The sequence below is a fragment of the Neomonachus schauinslandi genome, chromosome 4 (genome assembly GCF_002201575.2).
Source record: "Neomonachus schauinslandi chromosome 4, ASM220157v2, whole genome shotgun sequence".
NCBI classification, from domain to species: domain Eukaryota; kingdom Metazoa; phylum Chordata; class Mammalia; order Carnivora; family Phocidae; genus Neomonachus; species Neomonachus schauinslandi.
Genome location: NC_058406.1, coordinates 20,586,513 through 20,607,490, shown reverse-complemented (window position 1 = coordinate 20,607,490; position 20,978 = coordinate 20,586,513). Strand labels below are relative to the sequence as shown.

Sequence of the window (20,978 nt, the reverse complement as noted above, 5' to 3'; positions counted from 1 at the left end):
AGCATTAATAAATATTGTTCCTGACAAAATTATCACATAAAATAATGTGCACGAAATAGAAGTCATTGTAAGATTACTACAATATTAGAAATAAACTAATATTGGGGATTAAAACACCACCCTTGGTTCTCCTCCCCACCAGTGTCTTCCAAAACTTCTCACCCATTCTTCCTCCCACAGTTTTTCTTTTCTTTTTAAGATTTTATTTATTTGACAGAGAGAGCACAAGCAGAGGGAGAAGCAGGCTCCCTGCTGAGCAAGCAGCCCGACGTGGGACTCGATCCCAGGACGCTGGGATCATGACCCAGGCCAAAGGCAGCCGCTTAACTGACCAAGCCACCCAGGCGTCCCTCTCCCACGGTTTTTCTAAATTTATCACATACATCCGGCATTTCTTCTCACGATCGCTTTGGGGAGGCAGGCATTACACGAATTTTAAAAGACCTTCTAAAAATATGAATGCTGAAATATTCTTCATCCGGCTGCTTGTGCCTCAGCCGCACCACCGCCCGCTCGCAGCAAGAACCAGCCTCTCCGCACGCTCAGTCCAGGCTCCCAGCCGGGCGTAACCAGGGGCGGGGCGTAACTAGGGGCGGGGCTCCCGGTAGGGCGGAGTGGGCGGGGTCTAGGCCCTTCCTCGCCCCGCCCTGTGAGGCCTGACACATGCGCCCAGAGGCTTCTGGTGGAACGAGGTGTGGATTGTGAGGTGACCCTGGCTGCTGACTTCCGGTTCCTAGGGATGCTCATCCGGGTCACGCTAACGCCGCGGTTTCCTCCATCCGCTTGGTTCTGCTGTGAGTCTGGACCAGTACCCATGTCCTGCTTTGGGGCCTCTGCAGCCTTAGGGTGAGTATCCGCCGCGACAGGGTCTGAATGCGGCAGGTTGACTGCAGCCTGTAGGGGGACGAGTCAAAAGTTATGTCCTGGTCCCTGTGGGTGGGGGTTCTATTTGCCTGTCCCTTGTCCCTGTAATGCTTCCCTCACTTTAGCCCTTTCCCTCGCCGGCCTCGCCTCTTTCACCTCCCCTTAGCCTTGCCTGTCGCCGCGCACTTCTCGCCTGGCTGTTTTCCTCGTCTTCGTCCGCCGGTTATAAGCCCCGTTTTCTTGCCTTTTGCCTCAGCGCTTCCCTCACCCCTGCCTCTCGCTTTTCCCCTCCTCTCACGTTAGCACCTCCCTGGTATCTCGCCGTTCTTTCCCTCACAGGACTGCCCACCTCCTCATTGTGCTTCCCTTCCTCCACTGCGAAACTGAGCCTTTCTGGGGTCCTAGGTCCCGTCCCCCAACTTTCATCACCTTCGACCCCTGTCCCTTCCTGGGACTAATAGGTGGCATTTGTGCTTCGCCTGGGGGTTCTCCCGCCTTTTCTTAGCTAGAGGAGGGCTTAGCCAAAGCCCCAATCTGGGCCGATTTATCCGTCTTGGGGGAAGTTTTGCCTTGAGGCGTTGTGTTAGTCTCAACTTTGGTAGCTTCTGTAGTTAGGGAACAACAAAGGCGTTCCCAGTTCTTTGCTGGAACACAGTGTGGGGGGCTCTCTCTGGAGAGGGCTAACAGGTGGCAGGCACACGGAACTGCTAGAGATTGGGCTTGTGTGGTCTTGTTAACTGACAGGCCCTGAGGACGTCCTGTCGTTTTTGTGTTCTCTGTCCCATGAGAATGGAGTGCACAGCTGAGGCAAAAATGCAGATATTCTTGGGACGATCACCTTTGTTTTCTGCATAGGCTTTACTTCCAGGACAGTTGCTATGACAGAGGACAGTTTCTTGGGAGATTTTTAGCCCCAGATTTATAAGCTTATTGCCAAAAATTTTAGTGTTACTGAAATGTTTTCTGCTAAGGAGTGCACTATAGGACTTTCAAAGTACAATTTCTTTACGTGAACTCAGTGTGCATATGTATCTTTATCCTTACCTCTTACAAATTGTTTCTTCATTTTTACGGTATTGACAAGTTTTCTATTTTTCTTCCCGTTTCTTCGTAAGCCAGCCATTACACTACATTATTACTTTAACTATTATTCTTTTATTTTTTCTTTACTATTTTCACCTTAGTCTTTTTTTTTTTTAAAGATTTATTTATTTGAGAGAGAGAGGGAACAGGAGCAGGAGGGGCAGAGGGAGAGGGGGAGAGAGAATCTCAAGCAGACTCCCCGCTGAGATTGGAGCCTGATGCCGCTGGATCTCATGACCCTGAGATCACCACCTGAGCCCAAACCAAGAGTCCTGACACTTAGCTGACTGTGCCACCCAGGTGCCCCTCAACCTTAGTCTTAACATCACCTTTTTCTCACTTGAGACTTAGGTTTCTCTTAAATTTCTTAAATTTCTCTAATGGCTCTTAGTCACTTCTAAGATGAAGAGATTGGATTTAATAGTGGTTAGTGTCCCGTTTCTCAAATTTTGTGATCTGAGGTATATTTTGAGACACAGGGTTGGATAATTTTTATTTTTATTTTTGTGATGTTTATGGTGGTGTCTAGCATTTGATTGCAAATGTTTTTGTGTGAGCAGCTTCTGAATTACAAATTGTGCTCTGAAATTTAGTGCTTCAGTGAACAGACTAAATACAGCTTTGTGTCTGCTTCACTTTTGACTGGTGAGTTACAGAAAAGTTTCTCTTCATATGATACATATACATACACAAGCATAGCATAGACCTTGGCTCATTCCAGAACTGGGCTGCTCCCTTCAGCTATTTTTAGCAAAGGACTTTGGAGCTTGGCCATCTTAGTCCTAGATGCCACAGAGAAGGACCCTTCTGGTTGGTGTTCAGGCCGTATCTAACTGCTGAGGGAAGACCCTTTGAAAGCTCCTTACCCATATACCTCTTCCCCAGCACCTATACTGGAAACTAGCTTCTGTTCAGCCTGGCCTCCTCATCTCTGCATCCTTGAAAACTAACTCCATAGATAGACTTATATTTGGATTGATTCAAGGCCCTCTTTCAACCTTTTTCATTTCTGAACTTTTTATTTCTTGAGCATGTCTAAGTCTAAACCTAGATGGATTTCTACAGTTTACAGCTGGAGGGAACCATTGAGCTCAAACTTACCCCTTCATTTTACAAATAAGAAAATCAAGACTTAAAGAATTGGTGATTTTTCCAAGGTCAGTTTTTACAAATAAAGAAGTTTTGTGCATGCACTCAGAAGTGGGTTTTAGTTCCCTCAAAGTTGTAGGTCAGAGAGCACAATATAGCATTTAATGGTTCATTTCAATACATTTGTGTCACAGGAATGAGTTTTAGGGTAAGAAATTTATGACAGATTTTTAAATTCAAGGCTAAAGTCATTTTGCCTTCAAAATGGACTCTAGAAAGAAATTGTGTTGTGCAGAAGTAGAAGTTGAAAAGTCTTAGGGAGTCTCTCTCTATCTCTTTTCTTCTAAAATCACTTTAGCTTATTATGATATAAATGCTGCGTAAAGGCCCTTACATGAAATGAACGTCCTATGGTCTGGGAGCAATTGTGTTCATGCTCCTGGTCTTCCTACCCAACCTGATAGACTTGCTAATTACTGAAAAGCCTGCAAGTCTTACCTAGCTTCCAAACAAACAAACAAAAATATCACTAGAGACAGCTTAGTGGATATTTGTAATGCTCGGGAGAGGAATCGCTGTAGGTTTTCTATAGAAATTTCTCCTTTAGTTTGGCAGTCTTAGCTTGTAACCCTGAGGGCTCAATTTAAAATAAATTTCTGCATATTAGTTTATGCCTGCCAGTTTTCTATTTTTATTTGGCTTAATTATTTTTAAATGTTATTTTCTTGTCATTTTACTTGCTACTGTGCTTTGTTTTACATGGTTTAATTTTTATTCTTGAACCCTGGAATATATTTTAAGGAAAATGCAGCTTTAAAAATTCAAGAAACAAAGTACACCAGTGTCCTTACCATTTGTACCTTGCGGTGGGTGTGATGGTTCCTGTGATCTGCCTAAGCCACTTCATAACTTCATTCTTTTTGTTTTGCTTTCAGATAAAAGGCTGATAGAACTTCTTCTTTGTAGTTGTTTGTCTAAAAGACTTTTGTGGGGCGCGTGGGTGGCTCAGTTGGTTAAGCGACTGCCTTCGGCTCAAGTCATGATCCTGGAGTCCCAGGACTGAGTCCCAGGATTGAGTCCCGCATCAGGGAGCCTGCTTCTCCCTCTGACCCTCCCTGCTCTCATGTGCTCTCTCTCTATTCCATTCTCTCTCTCAAATAAATAAATACAATCTTTAAAAAAAAATAAAATTAAAAAAAAAAGACTTTTGTGTTCTGCATATAACAGCAGGGTATTTTAACTTATGTGTGTTTTAAATGGAGGAAGAATAGTTCAAAATAGTTAACGTAGACTAGTTTAACATAGAAATAGTTCAAAATGTATTTAAGAATATTAGGATCAGTTTATTCTCTCATACATTCATTTATATCAATGGGTTAATTATTTGGAATAAAGTTGAAAATAGGTAGACTTTCTATCTGCTCATTAACTTAAAAATGCAGATGCATGTTCTTATACAGAATATATGGCTTAAACTGTGAATATGTTTTATTGACAGAGAACATAGCAAATAATGGAACAGCAACTACATCATCATCTCGATATTTTTATTTGGTCCCATCAACCTAAGTCTTAGGGTATCTAATTACTAAATGTAAAAATAATGAGAGTATTTTCTTTGTTATTTATAGTGCATTTTAAAAAGTTATTAGAAATATGGGCTTCATAAAATTTATCTTTACTATTTTCTCCTTTTAAATATGTAGTAGTACTTGACCTTTTTTTTTTTTTTAAAGTAATCTCTCCACCCAACATGGGGTTGGAACTCATGACCCTGAGATCAAGAGTTGCCAGCCAGGCGCCCCTGTATTAGTATTTTATTTATTATTAATTAATTAATTTATTTTAAAGATTTTGTTTATTTATTTGACAGAGAGAGACACAGCGAGCGAGAGAACATAAGCGGGGGAGTGGGAGAGGGAGAAGCAGGCTTCCCGCGGAGCAGGGAGCCCGATGCGGGGCTCGATCCCAGGACCCTGGGATCATGACCTGAGCCGAAGGCAGCCGCTTAATGACTGAGCCACCCAGGCGCCACTGTATTAGTATTTTAAATCAAAAAAGGAAATGTATGAATAGTGCTGACCTTTCAACATTCGTTGAAATCATAAAACTCATGATTAAAAACTCTTAACAGAGTAGGAATAGAAGGAACATACCTTAACATAATAGAGGCCATATATGACAGACCCATCACAAACGTAGTCAGTAGTGAAATACTGAAAGCTTTTTTTCTGAAATCAGGAACAAGGCAAGGATGCCCACTCTCACCATACTTATTCATCATAGTATTGGAAGTCCTGGCTATAGCAATTAGGCAGAAAAAGAAAAAGTATCCAAATTGGTAAGGAATAAATTAAACTGTTACTATTTGCAGGTGACCTAATTCTACATGTAGAAAACCTAAAGTCTCCACAAAAAACTGTTAGAATTAATGAATTCAGTAAACTTGCAAGACAAAATACCAATATACAAAAATCTGTTGCATTTCTACACAATAATGACTATTAGAAAGAGAAATTAAGAAAACAATCCCATGTACAATGGCATCAAAAAGAATAAAATGTCTAGGAATAAATTTAATCAAGAGGTGAAAGACCTGTACACAGAAAACTATAAGACATTGATTTAAAAATTGAAGATGACACAAATGAACAGAAAGATAGTCCATGCTCATATATTGGAAGAACTAATATTATTACAATGTCTCTACTACCCAAAGCAGTCTACAGATCAATGCAATTCCCTTCAAAATTCCAATGCCATTTTTCACAGAACTGAAACAAACAACTCTAACATTTGTGTAGAAAAATTTAAAAAGAAAGAAAAATTTAAAAAATAGTGCTGACTTACTGTAAGTTAACAGATCCTCCCCCAAGGCAGTCAGTGCTTAATGTCTTAAAGATCTTACTACAGATTGTGTTGGATGCACTTTAACTTATTAGCTTGGTTAATATTTGTACTAGGTAGATTTGCTTTTATTTGCCTTAGAAAATAATAAGCTATAATCTTTGTAATACATTTCTTTTAGCAAATTTATTTTAGGTGCCTACTATGTTCAGTTTTAATAATACATATATAGGTTGTTCATGTAAACCAGGTAACATTATATAAGGCTGACATTTACATTTAAATCCTGAATTTGGCTTTCTTTGTACATACTTGAATTAAACTATAAAATTTAATATAACCTACATCACCATGGGCTAGCAAAAATAAAAAAAAAAAGCAGCAGCAGCAGACAACATAATTAGAATTAAAATAAGCCTAATCCTAAGAAAGTGACAATGGTATATGATTTTTTTAAGCTAGATTTTATGATTTTCTGTTTTCAGAACACCTTGATTCTTCATCATTAAATGAGTTTAAGGTTCTTGTGTTAATTTCCATCACAGTTTAATATAAAATCATGTTCTTTATAGGTACAATTAAATAAATTTCATTTGGGAAACTTCACAACTGAACTGTAAAAAGGTAATGGTAAAACAGTAAACATAAAAGCAGCATAGCTCTTAGTATGTGCCAGGAACTGTTCCAAGTGGTTTACATATATTAATTCTTTAATCTTTACAACCCTGTGAAGTAAGCACTGTTCTTATCTGCATTTTACAAAGGAGGAAGCCAAGGCAGAGAAGTTACATAACTTGCCCAAAGTAACAAAGCTAGTTAGCCAGAGAGCTGGATTTGAATTTAGTCTTTCTTGCTTCAGAGTTCATGACCTTTTTGTACAGAGTTCTACTAGTTTAGTGATTTCTTCCTTTATAGGTTAAGGTTAAAAAATCCAATTTGTCTGAAACAAAAGAATACTACTTTTGGCTGGGAACCTTAGAGAGGGGTTTTACATGGTCTTTTTATCAATGCTGGCTTAAGGCGAATTGCGAACCCTATACTACCTATGTGTCTTAGATGGCAAAAATTATGTATTAATAAAGGAAAACAGGACTGGATCTTTCCCTCTTAAAAAAAATTATCTTGTGGAAGTTGGTTACTTTTGAGTTTTTGGAGAAAAGGCAGTATTATTTAATAAAATGCATTTTATATTACTAAAATGTTTTACCTCTAGATCTTAATATTTTTCCTTTCTTTGATCTGCAAAGTATTAAGCAAATTTATGTAATAGTCTCAAACTCTGAAATCTTAATGTCCTCAATATTAATTTAACAACTTTGAAATATGAAACAAAGTTAAAACCGAAATTTGTGACTTACCTGTATCTCATTTTCAAATTTGGAAATTTGTGCAAAATTAAGTGTTTTTAGTTTTACTTAGAAAAGAGGAGAACTTTCACAAATCAATTCCTTTGCAAATAATAATTTAGAATATTATTAATCATATTAATATTATTCTTTTGTTCTTTTATTGTTCCCAAATATAAAAATTCTTGTTGCATCTCTAAGGGAAGATGATTTTATATCAGTTGAGGTGGTAGTTTAATGTAAGGGTCTGGGACTGAGATATGAGAAGAGGTTTTTCGGTGTATTTTAAAAACAGTTGAGAAGGGTGCCTGGGTGGCTCAGCCGTTAAGCGTCTGCCTTTGGCTCAGGTCATGATCTTGGGGTCGTCGGGCTCCCTGCTCAGCGGGAGCCTGCTTCTCCCTCTCCCTCTGCCTGCCGTTCTGCCTACTTGTGCTGTCTCTCTCCCTGTCAAATAAATAAAATCTTTAAAGAAATAAAAATAAATAAAAACAATTGAGAATCATGGGATCTGGTTAACAAAAAAAAACTACAGTTATTTCTAGTAAGAAGTGACACTTGTTTAGGGATACTACTTAGCTTATTTCTTATATATTAACTCCGTTTATGAATTCAGACATTAATTAAGTACACCATTTTTCATAGTAGCTTTTTGTCTTGATTTTTTTTTCTTTTTGGTGGGAAAAATATTGTTATGGAGCTGAAAAGTCTAAGCTTTGCCATGATGATTTACTTATTGGTATTTAGAATGTTTTTTACTTTCGTTTAAATGTTTAATTTTTGTTTGAAAAGCAACTCTTTTTTTATATGTGGGTTTGATAATCAGTTTATCTTCTAAAATTCAATAGTTTTTTTTTCACTTGAAATTTAATAATGTAGCAATTACTGAATTTAGGAAAATTGTTTATTGCTATCAGCACTGTTACTATGGGAATAAATTAGAATGATTAGCTCTTAGGTGGAATTGAACTTTATTCTTTAGTTTCCATAGTAGTTGAAAAAGATTTAGGTCAGATACACCTGTTGTTCCTCCTTTTTTCAAAATAAGAGGGAATTTTAATTTAGCACAATGATGTTAATTTTTTCCCCACTAGGTTGATAACGATAGTTTCACTCTCTTTTTATTGACAGCATAATGCAAAATAATGTCTATATGATTTGGTTTTTAGAAAATTTAGGAATTTAGAGAACATTTTAGGATAAAAAATAGTATATACATGTTTTATTAAAAAAAAAAAACATGCTCTAGAAATCAGTGTGTTATTAATCCACTGAATTTTTCAAATCCTTTTTTCCTTTTTACCAAATCTTTGCTGTAGGTTCCGAATCAGTGATTAGATAACACTGATGAATAAGAGTTCTTGAGAGGGAGAATGAGAGATTTTGCAAAGAGAAGCCATCTCTAATGTTGGCGTGGCATTTAATAGCTAGATGAACTGAAAATCTTTGCTTTATCTTGTTTCTGTGTATCTCCTGTTAGTATATATTTATTTAGTGTCTGTACCTCACATTCTGTGAAATTGTTGTTTATTTGGAATAACTCTGTTAAACTGTTCATTCTTATGCAGATAGTTTCCTTTTCCTTTTTTGTTCTTTTTCAGAAGGTTGCCTTTAAAAAACTCTAACTTAGAGAACCACCAAAACTCTGAATGTTATTTCCTGTGTAGTTTGAAGTGGTTTATTTTCCTCCTTTTCTCTGGCCAGTTTTTTATATTCTGATAAAGTGGCTTTCAAATTTTTTTGATCATGACCCACTATAAGATACAGTTTTTCATTGTTACCCAGTACTTACACACATATGTACATTATCCAGTACTTTTACATATTAATGTTTAAAATTGAAACAGGAGTTTTGTGAAACAGTATTATCTTTACTACTGGTGATGAATTGTAATATTTTTTATTCTATTTTGTTTTATTGTATTTCATTCAAAACTGTTGGTCTCCACTAAGTTTAATAAGATATTAATGTGTTTTACCTGCAGTTTGGAAAATTCTAATGACTCTAGTTTTTTTCCAATATTGTCTTTTTGGAATTGAAAATTTTTTTTTTTTTTATTTTTTTTTTTTTTTTTCTCTGAAATGTATCTTGATTCTGTTAAGCTTTTAATCTAAATAACTATGCAGAACAATTGAGAGAGGGAGACCCTATTGCCCTGGTTGTCATGGCTGTCATCTTTGTTCTTTACTGCATCTAGGCACATTATTTTTAAGTAATACAGAATCAGGAGGTTGAGAATGCCCAGTCACATGCTGAGCTTCTGTCATTAGAATCCTTTGCTAGGTTCCAAATAATAGTCAAAGTTTAAGTCGATGAAGTTGCTTTTCACAAACTTTGCTTCTGTTCTTGGCAACTAGTCAAAAGTTTACAAAACTGCTTTATTCTGCTTTCTTCTGGCCCCAATCCAGTCTTTGTAAACCAAAAAAGAGAACTGAGGAGTGAAGCAGTTTGCTTCTGTGTAGATGATCAGGTGAAAGTAACATGGCTGAAGAGTGGACCGCATGTTATGTAATGTATGTATTTGTCCCAACTCCTTTCCTGTAATCACAAAGGGGAAAAGATAGTAGAGATATCAACAGTTCCTAGCATATTGTAGCCATTAAAGTGAGGCAGGGTCAGCAGCATACTCTGCTGTTTTTTATCACCATCACCTCCTAACACTTAATGAGCACTTACTATGTTAAAGGCACTATTTAAAGCACTTCACTGGGGCGCCTGGGTAGTGCAGTGGGTTAAGCATCCAACTCTTGGTTTCAGCTCAGGTTATGATCTCAGGGTCATGAGATGGAGCCCTGCGTGGGACTCCACGCTCAGCGAGGAGTCTGCTGGAGATGCAGTTTCCATGGAGTCTGCTGGAGATGCAGTCATGCAGTTTCTCTCTCTCTCTCTCAAAATAAATAAGTCTTAAAAAAATAATGAAGCACTTCACTTTATTCACTCATTCATTTGGGAGGCCTGGGAGAACGAGAATGAGAGGATAAAGAAGAAAATTTGCCTCAGTATTATCATCTGGCTTGTGAATTCTGGCTACTTGTGAGTATAGCATGGCATAGCATGCATTTTTAGCTTGGTGAGCTTTCTAAAGTCATCAGTACTGCCTGTTATGTTCCATATTGAATGGCACAAAGCTGTGGTTTGAGACCTCAGGCTTTGAAGCTAGGCTGCCTGGGTTTGAATTCCAGGTTGGTGACTTACTAGGTAAATAACCCTGGGCAAGTCACTCTCTTGTACTTTAGTTTTCTCGTCTGTAAAATGGTAATATAATGGTAAAATAATAAATAGTACCTATCATAGACTTGAGAGGATTAAATGAGTTATACATGTAAAGTACTTAGAATAGTGTCTGACCCATAAAAAACATTCCATAAATGTTAGCCATTATTAACTCACAACTCACAGTTGGATTTCTTGAAAGTATTTGTGACCATGATGAGTTCTGGGTATCTGCTAAGTAACAGGATGTGATTGACATTCAATGTTTTCTTGTCCAGGAACTTGAAAACACCTTTCCTTGCAAAGGACTTACAGGGAAAGTTTTCATGTAGGGTATTTGGAATCAAAGCCAAAAGAGAAAGGCAAAGCTACCAGTCCAACTTATTTAATCTCTCATAGGAATCTCTTGATATTTGGACCTTATCCTTAATCATTTTAATATTTTCCCTTTGAAAAACTAAGGACAACTAGTTGCTGAATTGACTTTCACTTAAGACCAGATTTTTTTCCTGAATTTACCTTATGTTTAAGATATTTACTTATTTTAGTTTTCTGTAACAAATAGCTATATCATGTTTACTATGGTGCCAGGCACTATCCTGAGAGCTTCACAAATATTAACTCATTTAAATCTTATGACAAAGACACTTATTATTATTCCCATTTTACAGGTGAAGTAGCTGAGGCACAGGAACGTTAAATAACTAAACTCCCACACCATTCATCAGTGTAGAGTAGGGATTTGAACCTAAGTAGTCTGGCTCCAGAGTTAATGCTTCAAGCTTGCTAAACCTGCCTCTTACAGAGGTGAATTATGTTGAAAAGAGTAAAATAAAATAACAGGTGTTTAAACTTCACTATTATTGTGAAACTAATACAACACTGTATGTTAACTACATTGGAATTAAAATTTTTAAAATATGGGGAAAAATTCACTGTTCCTCAATCTGTGCTGAAATGACAGCACTGAATTTTTTGGCTGGTGGATTCTCAAAGGAGTAAATAAGTTTGGAGAAATAAAATATTAATAAAAGAACTGAACGTAGATTTTATAGTTCTGACAGCTAAAGACATACATTTCAGAGGACTTAGTTCTGTTATTATAGTGTAAGATAAATTTTATCTGAATAATGGAGAGCTAACTGATGTATAAATGTGATATATATATATATATAGATTTATAGAATGTGATAAAGAGTTTTGACTTTTGAAGGTGGAGGAAGTTTTTCTATATAACTGGAAACAGCACATTTATAGGATATTCATGTTGGAATAAACCATGAATCAGGCCATAGCACTTACAGAAAAAATTGTGATTCTCTTAGAAATGTTAACGTCACAGATTAAAGGAAGATAAAGATAAAATTTTGGAGGCTTTGAGTTCCATGGAGTCTGGATCTTTACACATTAAATTCTTGAGCTTGTGACTGACAAGTTACTAAAAACAAGGAGAGTTGGAAAGAATGTAGTAGAACTGTAGGATTATTATTAAGCTCACTTTGACAAATGTAATTCAGATTAACTCATTCCTTCTCAATACTTTTTACTGTGGTTTTGGAATTTTTCCTGTAGAACAGATCTCCTTATTTTATCAGAAGCTTGTGGGGAAAAGTTTTTGTAATTTTTATTAAAGATTGTTTTATAGACAACTTCAAAGGATGATTTTCCAAGAAATAATATTAGAAATTTTAAGAACAATTCTTAGCGAATCTATTCCTGATAAAGTATTTTTCCTATTAAGAATTTGGTACAGCCTAAATGTATTTTTAAAAAATTCTTTCTCAGTAAGTTCTGATAGTATTCTGTTAAGTATAAAGTCACTAAAATATTCCTGCAGCTGACAATACCATGATATGTTGGTCAGTCTTACCTCCCAAATAAAGTAACCAGAAGAATTCACCAACTTTACCACAGTCAGTTGGCTAGGCTGTTTATTTATGGAAGGAGTTCATCAGCATGGTGATGGCTTTTGTCTATCCACAGACAGTTCTGCAGGGAAGGTGTAATTGGTTACATTTTTTTTTTTTTTTTTGCCACGGAAATGTGATTTGTGCTGATGCCTGAATTGTGAGAGCTAAAAGGCTTTCTTAGGGTCCCTTGAAAGACAGTCTTAAGGTAGGTCAGGTGAGTATAGGTCTGCTGGATATTTGTGTCTACTTTAGCAGGACATTGAATACAAAGGACTCTGAGTAACATGTTAGATATGTTAGATGTTTTTTGAAAGGTAATATACTGAGAAAAGTTATCATCAGTTGACGAGACTGGTGAATTTCTAAAAGATAAGAAACAGTAAGATTGGATCAGTAGAGACTAGGAGAAGAAATCACAGCTGAAATTTTATGTAGAAGTTTCAGAAATGTTATCAGATTCCAAGTAGACAATTATGAAGAAATGAAGGGTGCTTGGAGCATAAATCAGTTTCCTGGCCCTTGCTCTTGATTTTGAGCATCTGGTGTTTGTCCCTTGGATAAAGCCTGGAGAGGGGCGGCTGGGTGGCTCAGTCGGCCTTTGGCTTGGGTCATGATCCCAGGGTCCTGGGATCAAGCCCTGTGTCGGGCTCCCTGCTCGGCTGGGAGCCTGCTTCTCCCTCTCCCTCTGTCATCCCCCCCCCCCCCCCCTTGTGATCTCCGTCTGTGTAAATAAATAAATAAAATCTTTTTAAAAAAATAAAGCCTGGAGAAATGCTTTCCAGACACATTGAACAGTCTGTTTGGGGAGGGCATGTATTTCCCTATGGTCTATTCTCCCCATGGTGTTTAGTGTATATTAATCAGATTATGTCATTCCTTTGCTTGAAGTACCCGTTGCCTTCCCAAACTCCGTATCATGTGTTACAAGGCTGTGTGTGATCTGGCCCTTGCCTGCTTCTCGGTCTTCATTTCCAACCACTCATTCACTTCCTAACAATGGCCTTTTTGCTATTTCTCAAACATGACAAGATGTTATCCTTTCAGTTTCTTTTTTTTTTTTTTCTTAATTTTATTTATTTGTCAGAGACAGAGTGAGAGAGAGAGAGAGAGCACAAGCAGGAGGACCTGTTGGGCAGAGGCAGGCAGGCTCCCTGCTGAGCTAGGAGCTAGGAGCCCGATGTGGGACCAATCCCAGGACTCTGGGAACATGACCTGGGAACATGACCAACTGAGCCACTCAGGCATCCCTCCTTTCAGTTTCTTTATACTTGTTTCCTTCTGAAATCTTTTCTTTTGCATCTTCTTCTAACTCTCTCCTTTTCATTATTCAGATCTCTGCTGAAATGTTACCACCTCAGAGAAATGATCACCCTATCTGAAATAGCTCCCTTGTAGTCAGTCTCTATTTTTTATGTTCTTTTCCATTATTTCTTATTACTTTGTGTTCTTTTCCATTATTTCTTATTACTTTGTGAAATTATATTACCTTATATATTTGTTCATCTTCCTATTAGAATATAAGTTCCTTGAGGCTGGGAACTTTGTGTTTATCACTGAATTTCCAATATCTAAACTAAAGCCAGGCACATAGTAGACATTCAATAAATATTTTATAAATGAATGAGTGAATGTTGAGATGAGAGAAAGAAGCGTGAGGAGCCTGAAGTAACTATAGACTGCTATAACAAAAGCAGAGGAAGCAAAAAGCAAAGTGAGTGGGTAACTCCAGTGTTTCTCCCCAGGATAAAGCTTTGATAGCTACTCCAAAGTGAGAGTCTTAGCATAAGAGGCCAGATATATCCCTAATAATTTGTGATGGTCAGAAGAGACAGGGGTTCATATCCAGAAAGCAGGTTACCTGCAGACACGGCCTAACTGTATATTTCACCCCTCTTCATAATCACTGAAAGTGAACATATGTAACTAGAACTACCTATAACAACAGATACACAAAGATTCCCATCCACTCTGAGGAAAAAAAGTTTAGTTAAAACTCCCATACAAAAATGAACTCTAGGGGCACCTGGGTGGCTCAGTCAGTGAAGCATCTGCCTTCGGCTCAGGTCATGATCCCAGGGTCCCGGGATCAAGCCCCGCGTTGGGCTCCCTGCTCAGTGGGGAGTCTGCTTCCCCCTCTCACTCTCCCTCTGTGCTCTCTCTCTCAAATGAATAAATAAATTTTTTTTAAAAAATGAACTCTAATCTAGATTTAATCATTTGAGGAAAATTAATGCTATGAAAGAGAGGAGTCAAATGTAACTGGCACTGACGGAAATAGTGAATAGTATAAACTGAAGGAGATTTAAAAGATAAGCATTTTCTGTGATTTCAGAGGAAATAAATAATGAAATAAATGTAAATGTTGAAGTTTTAAAAAGAGAAAAATCAGGGGTGCCTGGGTAGCTCAGTCTTTAAGCGTCTGCCTTCAGCTCAGGTCATGATCCCAGAGTCCTGGGATCGAGCCCTGCATCGGGCTCCCTGCTCCGTGGAAGGCCTGCTTCTCCCTCTCCCACTCCCCCTGCTTGTGTTCCCTCTCTCTGTCAAATTAAAATAAATAAATAAATAAATAAATAAATAAATAAATAAATAAATAAAAGAGAAAAATCAAATAGCAGATATAACAAAATAATATCTGTTTACTGGGGTGCCCGGGGGGCTCAATCAGTTAAGCGTCCGACTCTTGATTTCGGCTCAGGTCATGGTCTCAGGGTCATGAGATAAGCTCAATGTGGGGCTCCATGCTGGGCGTGGAGCCTGTTTAAGATTCTCTCTCTCCTCAGTCCCCACCCCCTCCCCACTCAGGCACTCTCTCTCAAAAAAAACCCCCAAAAACTGAGTTAAAGGAGTTTCTCAATTAAAATGCAAGATGTCAGCAATAATGACAGAATAAGAACCTCTGAAATTCTCACCTTCATAAAAGCAATGAGAACACCGACAGACGTAGAATCAACTGTTTCAGAACTCTGAAAATTAACCATAGGCTTGCAGCAAACTGGGAGCATTTATTCAAGAAAAATGGCCACATTTCAGGAAAAACAGTGAACTTTATAGCGGTTTAACTTGCCCAAGTGCCATCCTCCTCTCTCCAGTTCCACAGTAACTTTGAAAACCAACAGCCCCCAATCATGGTGAAAACTAGCAGCCTAGAAGCCAACTGGAAGTGACAGAACAAGATTGGCGCTTCTTCAAAGCCCCATTCCCAGAGAATTGTCAATTGAATTTGACCTGTCATTATTTGTTGTTACTGACTTGTCTGGTAGTTCCTTAAAAGACTTCATTTGCAAACTTGTATGTATTTGACCTGACTTGGAGCCTTTTCCACCCAGGGTGTTCATTGAAAACAATTAGAGGCAATTATTGAACATCTCAGCTGCCTGTGGTAGTGAATAGCAGTTGGGGCAAACAGGCTAACCAAAAAAGTTTAAAAGGAAAAGCTGGGGAATAGATGTCCATAGGGGATTTGTAAAGCTTTGATATATTCCTGGGACTCTGGAAGGCTGTTGCACTTATGTTGAGCAGTCAGCATGTTTAGGAAGGACCTGAGAAAGCCCTAAGCAATCAGTTCTGGTTCATCTTGAGGCTCTGTGCCTACAGATAGTAAGGCTAAGGCAAAATTGAAAACTGACTGGCTGAGTGCTAAAGGTGTGCCATAATATATATAGAAAGCCCATCAGTAAGGACTGGGAGATTTATTGGTTCCAGGGGACTAGAGAAATCTCTGTCTAATCATTAGCTGACCATTAAACTAACAGCAGAGACTCAGTGGCTACATATAACAAAAAGTCCAGATTCTGTAGAATTAGTTTCTGTATTTCCTTGTCCTATTTTATATTTCTTACTGCTGCTTGAATAATAATTTACTTTTTATCTGTCTCTTCCTTGCAATTAGAATATAAATGTACTAAGAGCAGGGACTCTGTGCACAGTGCTTTATTTCCAGTGCCTAGAACAATGCCTAGTACATAAAATATTTCTTTTTTTCTTTTTTTAAGTAAGCTCTGTGCCCATCATGGGGCATGATCCCAAGATCAAGAGCTGCATGCTCCACTAACTGAACCAGCCAGGTGCCCCTTAAATATTTCTTGAAATGATGAGTAAACGGATGACTCTGGTATCAGTCCTTGATGTACTTTCTGTCTTCTAAAAGTTTGTTGAGTCTTTTGCCCCTTGAAGTCACTGTTTCTACTTTCTTTATTTTATTTTGAAGTTTTATTTATTGAAATAATCTCTACTTAAGAGAGATTAAGTGGGGCTCAAACTCATGACCCCATGTGGGGCTCAAACTCACAACCTTGTGATTAAGAGCTACGTGTTCTTCCAACTGAACCAGTCAGGCGCCCCACTGTTTTTATTTTCTTTGTTGTTGTGTATTTTATCTGTTTCATTCCTTTGCTGTTATTTTTATGGGGTGGATCTCTGGAGAGAGAGGATATAAATGGGTATGCTTCGTCAGCTCTCATGAGCCAGAATGTTCTGATTACTGATTTTGATCAATAGGAAGTTCACTGAGAGTAAACTGATTTGGATGAAGTTTGGGAGGTTTTATGGTAGAATTCATTCTAAAGAAGGGAATGAAAGAACTACACACATGCATTATGGTGTGAAACCTTATGCAAATAACCTCGACAATCTGCATGAAATAGATATTTTAGAAAATGTTGCCAAATTTGACCCCAGAAGAAAGAAATTCAGGAGATCAATAGTAAAGGGAATCAAAGTTATCAAAGGACTACTCCATAAAAACTGTTGGACCTAGATGTTTTCATAGGTATGTTGTTTCAAATAGCCAAGGAATAGATAACTCTGTTCCAGAGCATGGATAAAGAAGGAAAATTTATAGTTCTTTTAAGGAAGCCAATGAAAGGGGCGCCTGGGTGGCTCAGTCGTTAAGCGTCTGCCTTCGGCTCAGGTCATGATCCCAGGGTCCTGAGATCGAGCCCTGCATCGGGCTCCCTGCTCAGCTGGGAGCCTGCTTCTCCCTCTCCCACTCCCCCACTTGTGTTCCCTCTCTAGCTGTCTCTCTTGGGCTCTGTCAAATAAATAAATAAATCTTAAAAGAAAAAAAAAAGGAAGCCAATGAAATGTTGATTCTAGAACTTCATGAACACCACAAAATAGGAAACTATGGAAGAATCTTACAAGTATCAATGTAAAAATCTTTTAAAAATTCAGTACTAGAAAATAGAATTCAACAGTATGTTAAAATAATACTCTGTAATCCAAGGGTTTGACTTTTTTTTTTAAGATTTTATTTATTTATTTGAGAGATCGTAAGAGAGAGCATGAGCGGGGAGGAGAGGGAGAAGCAGGCTCCCCACTGAGCAGGGAGCCTAATGTGGGGCTTAATCCCAGGACCCTGGGAACATGACCTGAGCCGAAGGCAGCCGCTTAACTGACTAAGCCACCCAGGTGCCCCGCCAAGGGCTTGATTTCTGAAATAAATGCGTATATGGCTCAATATTAGAACATCTATTAACATGTTTTAATAGGTGAGAGAAAAACCATATGGTCATCATTTTGGATGCCAAAAAAGCATTTGACCAAATTAATATCTGTTCCTGATAAATGTTCTCCATTTAATTAAAATTGATGAATTCCTATTTGACATGATTAAGGAAAAACTTATTTCAAACCAAGATCAGTGTCACACTTAGTAGTGGTATGGTAGAAGTATTCTCATTAATGTTAAAGACAGGAAAAGGATGCCCAACATTTAGTACTGTTACTTTATATTATAGTAGAGGTATAGGGGAGTCTGGGTGGCTCAGTCAGTTAAGCTTCTGCCTTTGGCTCAGGTCATGATCCTGGGGTCTTGGGATCTGGGATCAAGCCCTGCATTGGGCTCCATGCTCCATGGGGAGCCTGCTTCTCCCTCTGCCTGCCGCTCCCCCTGCTTGTGCTCACTCTCTCTGTCAAATAAATAAAATCTTTAAAAAATATATAGTAGAGGTATAAACCAATAGGCAAGAAGATGATATAAAGAGGTTAATATTGGGAAAGAGGAAGGAAACAACTTTTATGCAGCAGGGGAAAATATATACCTGACACTCAACAATCAACTGTCTTACTGTTTTCATTGCTAGAAAGAATGAGACTTTGGTAAAGTGGCAGTTTACAAAAGTACCAATACCAATAGCTTTCCTATATATACAAAGTAACTTTTTTGTAAAATATAATGAAAAATATAACAAGCAAAAAGATAAAATAGGAACATAAATAAATGGAGAGGGTCTACTAAGAGATACTTTTAAAAAGGAATAACTGGAAATACATATTGTGCTTTTATTTAGGAGAGCTTAATATTGTAAACTTACATTTTCCCCTAAATTAATTTATATATTTAATGCAATTTAAATTAAAATATCATTGGTTTTTGAAAACGTGACAACACTGCTCTGGAGTTCATTTGGAAAGCATAAAATCTGAGAATGGAGAATGAAGAAGAGAGATTAGCCTTTCTAAGTATTAAAACATGAGATTACTGAAAGAAAAAAAGAAAGCCTCTACAACATGTTATGAAATTATAATAATGCAAGTTAAATTCTGAGGAAGTAGCAAATTGATCAGCAAAACTAAACAGTTTATATACAGAAATTTAGTTTATTATAAAATTGGCATTTCAGATAATTGTAGAAAAAGGCAAGATTTAGTACGTGTTGTTGGGGCAACTGGCTAAGCATTTGGTAGATGAAACAAATAATAACACCTAATGCTTAACAATTATTATGCATCAGTGTTATTATCATAAGCTCTTCACATTTATTAACACATTTAGTCCTCCCAACAACCTTGTGAGACAGATACTATTATTGCCTCCCCGTTTTACAGTTTAGGAGATTGATGCATAGAATCACACAGCAATTAAGTGGCAGAAGGTAGGATTTGAATCTAGGCAGTCTGATTCCATGATCTCTTTTTTTTTTAAGATTGTATTTATTTATTTGAGAGAAAGAGAGTGTGCAGAAGCAGGGGGGAGGGGTAGAGGAGAGGGAGAAGCAGGCTCCCTGCAAGCCCTGTGCAGGGCTCCATCCCAGGACCCTGGGATCATGCATGACCTTAGCCAAAGGCAGAAGCTTAACCGACTGAGCCACCCAGGTGCCCCCCCGATGATCTGTTCTCTTAATCACTATGCTATTATTGCCTCTCTAAGCATATATGTAAATGTAAATAATAAAGCCATAAAATGTATTTATAAGTTGGACTTGGGGAAGGCTAAATAGGTCTTAAAACCTAGAAACCTCAAAGGGAAAATATTGGCAAGTTTTATTTCTTAAAAATTATGGCTTATATTTTGCAAAATATGCCATACGTAGAGTTGAAAGATAAATGACAAGGTGAAAGAAAATGTTTAAGTAAGAAAACTAATTTCCAGAATTTACAGTGACCTCACACCAAATATTAAGAAAATGATCGACAATTCCATAAAAATTGGGCAAAAGATATGAGTAGGCAGATTTACCAGAAAAAATGTCAAACATCTCGAAAAAATTTGTTTTCACTTACAATTAGAGATATAAATCATGCAATTTGAGTCATGTTTTACCTGTTGAATTAGGCAAAAATTTTAAAAGATTGACGGTACTTGGTGCTGGTTAAGGCACAGGGAAGTGGGTATTAATGATTGCAATCTTTTGGGTAGATTGTCAGGGTTGTTTCAGTCTGGCAGATGTTAGGGTTCATGAGAGAAGCAGAACTACTTAGGAGAAAAAAATATGTATATACACACATATATATACATGTGTGTGTAAGGGCTAAAAGTACTTAACCTTGTGGGTAAAGAAGGCATTTTTCAGGTATCCTAAAAGGAATATAGTACAGAGGGTGCAGTCAGCATCATAATGCAGAAAATACAAGTAAGATGTGGACTGACTATACCAAATAAAAGGCTTTGGTACGGAGAAGGAAACCATCAACAAAACAAAAAGGCAACCTACTGAATGGGAGCAGATATTTGCAAATGATACTTTTGATAAGAGGTTAATATCCAAAATATATAATATATAAAGAACTTTAAACTCAACACTAAATAAACAATCATCTGATCTAAAAATGGGCAGAAGCCTGAATAGACATTTTTCCAAAGAACACACCGAATAACAAATGTTGGCGAGGATGTGGAGAAAAAGAAACCCTCGTGCACAGTTGGTGGGAATGCAAATTGGTACAGTCACAGTATGGAGGTTCCTCAAAAAATAAAAATAGAATTACCATGTGATTCAGTAATTCCACTACTGAGTAGTTACCCAAAAGAAAATGAAAACACTAATTATTCAGAAAGATATATATGCACCCCTATGTTTATTGCTATTTACAATAGCCAAGCTCTGGAAGCAACCCAAGTGTCCATTCATAGATGAGTAAGTAAAGATGTGGTACATGTGTACACACACACACACACACACACACAGGAATACTATTCAGCCATTAAAAAAAAAAAAAAGATCTTGCCATTTGCACCAATATGGGTGGACCTTGAGGGTATAATAGTAAGTGAAGTAAGTCAGTCAGAGAAAGACAAATACCATATGATTTCACTCATATGTGGAATTTAAGAAACAAAACAAATGAACAAAGAAAAAAAAGAGAACTCTTAAATACAGAGAATAAACTGGTGATTGCCAGAGGGGA

At 37.5% G+C, this 20,978-nt stretch overlaps 1 protein-coding gene across 1 annotated transcript in view; it reads left to right on the top strand.

The window, feature by feature from the left end:
* The first annotated feature begins 579 nt into the window (after window positions 1-579).
* Window positions 580-20,978, top strand: part of EYA3 (EYA transcriptional coactivator and phosphatase 3) — a 107,934-nt gene continuing 87,535 nt past the window's right edge. Inside the window, exon 1 of the mRNA XM_021684157.1 lies at window positions 580-846. The gene's annotated coding sequence lies outside the window, so the exon portion shown is untranslated. The remainder of the gene's footprint in view (window positions 847-20,978) is intronic.